We start from the raw sequence: 6,000 nt of genomic DNA on the forward strand, positions 1-6,000 counted from the left end.
TGTGTCCATTTTTGTTTTTCATTGCCTGTGCTTTTGGGGTCCTATCCAAAAAATTATTGCCCAGACCACGGTCACAGAGCAATTCCCTTAAATTTTCTTGTGCTGTATACAGTCAAGGCCTATATGACAAGCCCATAGCTAATATCATACTCAACAGTGAAAAGTTCAAGGCTTTTCCTCTAAGTTCATAAATAAGACACGGATGCTCCCTCTTATCACTTCTATTCAGTATAATTCTGGAAGTTCTAGCCATACCAATTAAGCAAGTAAAGGAAATAAAGACATCCAAAAAGTAAAAGCAGAAATAAAATTGTCTTTTTTATGAAAGATCTTCTATGTAGAAAACCCAAAAGACTCCACCAAAAGGTGTTAGAACTGATAAATTCAGTAAAGTTACAGGATACAAAATCAACATAAAAAATCAGTAGCATATCTATATAGTAACAACAGACTATCCTAAAATAATTAATGAAACAATCTCATTTACTGTACCATAATAAAATAAAATAAAATACTTAGGAGTAAATTTAATCAAAGAGGTGAATGATCTATATACTGAAATCTATAATACATTAATGAAAGAAATTGTGAATGACACAAATAAAAGGAAAGAGATCCTGTGTCCATGGATTGGAGGAATTAATATTATTTAGATCTCCATACTACCCAAAGCCATCAAAGATTCAATGCAATCCCTATCAAAATTCCAATGATTTTTTACAGAAGTAGAAAAAAATTCTAAAATTTTTATGGAACCACAACAGATCCCACATAACCAAAGCAATCTTGAACAAAAAGAATGAAGCTGGTAGCATCATACTTGCAATACACTGCTAGACTACAGTAATTTAAGCAATATGGCACTCACATAAGAACGGATACATAGACCAGTGGATAGAGATGATAGAGATAGAGAGCCTAGGAATATACTCACACATGTAGAACCAATAAATTTTCCATGAAGATATCAGGAACACACAACGAGGAAAGGACAGTCTCTGCAATATATTGTGTTGGAAAAACTAGACGTCACATGCAGAGGAATGAAATTGGGCTCTTATTTCACACTACATATAAAAATCAACTCAAAGTAGATAAAAGACTTAAACATAAGACCTGAAACTATAAAACCACTAAAAGAAAATATAGGGGAAAACCTTTGCTACCTTAGTCTGAGCAATGATTTCTTGTATCTCGTAAATTTTTATGTGTAATTTTAAATTTGACTTTTAGAAATTTAATGATATTTTAAAATCTTTATTTTCATCCTTTTGCTGTTTAATAGAAGAAATTCTAAATTTCTAGTTGGAAGATACTTTTTTAAAAAGTTGTTTCCATTTTCAATATTATTACTTATGACCAAAGTGTTATTTTATAAAATTTCTATATTATTGGCCTGCATGGTGGCTCACGCCTGTTATCGAGCACTTTGGGAGGCTGAGGTGGATGGATCGCTTGACACCAGGAGTTTGAGACCAGCCTAGGTAATGTAGTAAAACCCTGTCTCTACCAAAATACAAAAACTAGCCAGTTTCATAACCTGGTCTCAAATATATATATAGCCTATATTATGAATGTACCAATATTTTTAATATTGATATATGACCCAGTATATGATTAATTTTGTAGATTTTTCATGTGTACTTGAGAATGATAAATGCTTGAGGTGATGGATGCCCCATTTACTCTTACATGATTACTATGCACTCAATGCCTCTATCAAAATATCTCATATACCCCATAAATATATACACACACTACGCCTAATATCAATACAAATGTAAAAGATAAAATAGGAATGGAGCATGGTAGAGTTTAAGACTAATTCATTGGAAAATAAAGTGCATGTTTCCTACAAAGACCCAATTCATACTGGTCTAACCGAGGCATTGCAAACTCAAAGGCCTACAGGGTGAGGCAGGTTTCACACTGGAGATGACTAAAGCATGGATTGGATGGGAACTGTATAACGGATTCCTTGCTAAAGGCAGGATGAGCACAGGTTCTGATTTGCTCAAGAGCATTTTAATGTATGCCTGTTGTTCTGATGTAATTATTATTGTTATGCTTGTTAAAAGTGTCCTGGTTTGAAAAACAAACTCCTAATTTAATTCCATTGTTTTTTGAGAACATACTTTGTATGATCTCAATCTCTTTAAAATTATTAAGACTTGGTCAGGCACAGTGGCTTATGCCTTTAATCCTAGCACTTTGGGAGGCCGAGGCGGGTGGATTACTTGAGTTCAGGAGTTCGAGACCAGACTGAGCAATACAGTGAGACCTTGTCTCACTATATTTTCTAATTTAATAAAAATTTAAAAATCAGCTGGGCGTGGTGGTGCATGCCTGTAGTCACTTGAGCCTGGGAGGTCAAGGCTGCAGTAAGCCCTCATCATGCCACTGCACTCCAGCTTTGGTGACAGAGAACAACCCTGACTCAAAAAAATGAAAATAAAAAAAAATTATTAAGCCTTGTATTATTGCATACAAAATGCTCTATTCTGGAGAATGGCCTTGAAAAGGATATGGATTCTGCTGCTGTTGGGTGCAGTGTTCCTTAGATGTGAGCAGATCAAGTTGGTTGATAGTGTTGTTCTGGTCTTCTACATACTAGTTGATTCTCTGTCTTGTTGTCCCACCAACTACTAAGAGTGGAGAATAAAGTTTCCAACTATGAATGTTGTACTGTATATTTCCCCTTTCAATTCCATCAGTTTTTACTTCATGTATTTTGGGCTCTGTTGTTAGGTACACAGATACATATCTGTTTTTAATTGTTATATCTTCCAGATAAATTAACTGTTCTACCACTATAAAATGTCCTTCTTTGTCTCTAGTAATATTATCTGCATTAAGGTAATTTTTTCTGATATTGGTATAATAGTTCTAGCAGTCTTTCAGTTACTATCTGCATAGTATATCTTTTCCATCCTTTTACTTTCCACTTATTTGTGTCTTTGAATCTAGAACATACCTCTTATTGAAACTATATGGTTATGTCCTTTTTAATTAATCCAGTCTGACATTCTCTGCCTTTTGATTGGACTATGTAATGCGTTTTCATTTAATTATTGATGTGGTTGAATTTACAGCTGCTGTTTTGCTCTTTGTTTTCTTTTGTGTTATTTTCTAGCACGCTATTTTAATTCCTTTGGATTGTTCACTACGTTTTCTTTAACTTATTTTCTTTATGGCTGCTCTGGGGATTAAATATGCATCCTACCTTAAAACAATTTAGAGCCAACTATTACTAACTTAATTTCAAAAGTATACACAAATGTCCTTCCAATATAATGACTTGTCTTTCTCCAAGGTGATACTATTGTTATACAAATTGTGCTTATAAACTCATCAATATAGCTTCGTGATTATTGTTTCATACAATTGTCTTTTAAATTGGTTGAAGGAAGAAAAGAGCAAAAACTTTATTTACATTTTATATTTACCCATGTAATTTCCTTTATGGTGATCTTCCTTTCCTTGTGTGAGTTCAAGTTAACATCGATTATCATTCCTATACACCTTCAAAGACTTCCTTTGGCATTTCTGGTAGAGTAGGGCTGCTATAGATGTAGTCTCTCCATTTTTATTTACCTGGGCCTGTCTTTAGTTCACTTGCCGTTTTGAAGAGTAATGTTGCTCAACATAGAAGTTTTGGTTGATGGTGGAGGGTTCCCCACTTTCTTTCAGCACTTTGAATATGTTATCTCACTGCCTTCTGGCCTCCATGGTTTTTTATGAGAAGTCAGCTGTTATTCTTATTGAGGATCCTTGTATATGATGAGTCTCTTCTCTCTTGCTTTCAAGATTCTCTCTCTGCCTTTGGCTTTCAACAGAATAATTATGTTGTATCCGGGTGTATATTTCTTTAAGCTTACTATACTAAGACTTAGTTGAGCCTCTTGGAGGTGTAAATTAATGCTTTTAATAAATTATGGGACGTTCAACCATTACTTCTTCTCATTATATATTATATTATTTATTCTTATTATCGAATAGCTGATTTAAAGTCTATTTACTAAATCCAACTTCTGGGCACCCTCAGGACCAGTACGTTTTGACGGTTTTGTTTCTTGTATAACGGCTGCACATCCCAATTTCTTTGCATGCTTCCTAATAAACTGGAAACACTAGCCATATATTTTTATACCTTTGAAATCTGATCATCCCTTTCTCCCACTGTTTATTGTTGTATTTTGTTGTTGTTGGGGTTAGGCTTTGTTTGTTTAATTACTTTCCCGGACAAGTATGCTAGTGTTTGCATTCCCTATACTGAAGTCTCCATCTCCATCTGTTTTCATTTTTAGTCCTGGCTTTATAGGGGTCACCCCTATGTCAGCACAGCTTAGGGCAGTCAATGATTGGTCCTTAATTCTCTTGAATGCTTTATGGTGATACGTTTTTCACCCTTTGCCGTGAGGATCTATGTGTAGTTTGGAGCACGCTTTCAAAGTTTAGGCAGATTAAGTCTTCCTTGTCTTTCACTTTTTGCTTTCACAGGACATCAGGGTCAGCCAGGGATGAGTAAGTAACTAAGACTCTCTCTGCCCTTTCCTGACTGTTCACACGACCCTGCACATACACACAGACTTTCAGATCCTCAGGAATATGTCTGAGATGTTTATAGTCCACTGTGAACTAGATCTGATTCCCCAGATCTTCCTTGTACATGTTTGGCTGGTTTCTTTCTTGCCTTAGCTGGCATCACTGCCTTGAAGGTTTCAGTGTTCACCTTCCTCAAGTCATGCCGATCATCATTATCATCAACAATGCTTTGGGAATAAAACTTTCCCATGGGGCTCCAGGTCAGGTCAAATAGTGGCAAAACTCTGGGGATGGGGCATTTTGTAGAGTTCCAAATTAAATCAGCCCCCTCGGGTGGCAGCAAGGCTTCTGGTCTTCATGGTACCATGCCAAGGAGCTGATAGGGAGACAGGGAAATCTCTAAGTTAAAATGGCATAGACCTTATTGGTCTTATTGAAGTTCAGTACTGTTTCTTCAATAAACTCTTTTAATGTGTTGTATGCCTTTGGTTTTATTTCCAGAGTTCTGAAATGTCTGCTTTGATATAATCTTGCCAGTGTTTTCATTGCTTTTTGTGGGGAGAGGATTTACTGAGGACCTCAGTCCAACACTGCAAGTCTCATGTCTGGGTGATAAATTTACATGGTTACCTGACCTAAAGGAGCAGCCTGTCACTCAAGCCCAGACAACTGTCACCCTGTGAGATTGTGTTCCTAGTGTTGTTAGGTCAGCTATGGATAGGTTTATACAAATCTTTGAAATTCTTATTTTATAAATTCTTAAGAAAGGATTTCCATCAGGTGTAATATTACCACCAATTTGCAATCCTTAACTGAAGGAGTTTCATCAGATCCAGTCCACCCACTTATCAGGACTGATTTCTTCAGTCAGTTCACATTCATCTAGCTCCTGCTACTGGCCTGGAATAATGCTGGCTGGTAAGGAGACAACGATAGCAACATGAAGAATGCAGAATAAATTGGACTTAAATGAGTATATTGCATCAATTAGAGCTCACTTCAAATTTTTCCTTCTGAGGTCTCACATTGCAAAATAGAGTGCCTGATCCTTGGTTTATTTGATTTTCAAGTAACTCAGAAAAGCTAAGCAAACATTTCTTCAGACTTTTTTTTTTCCTTAAATATCTCTTCAGACTTTTATATTAGGGAAATTGTGAGCAGTAAATATTTTTCAAATCACAAGTTTCCATAAAGAACCCATACTCATTTCAAAACAGGCTACAGAGCATTTGAATTTAGAGTTGAGACAGTCTATTGAAAATGACAGTGACAAACAGATAATCATGTAAATCTTTGATGAAATGAACCTTTTCGCAGACTTCAAAATCATTACCTTATATCACTGCAAACCTGGCAAGTAATTTCAGTGATCAGAGTAATTCATATTCAAATGCTCAATGTGTTTGCTCAGGGCACTGATTGTCCCAGATGTGCTAGTATATGGTAAAAAGACAT

Source organism: Papio anubis, chromosome 7, assembly GCF_008728515.1.
Source record: "Papio anubis isolate 15944 chromosome 7, Panubis1.0, whole genome shotgun sequence".
Lineage (NCBI taxonomy): Eukaryota > Metazoa > Chordata > Mammalia > Primates > Cercopithecidae > Papio > Papio anubis.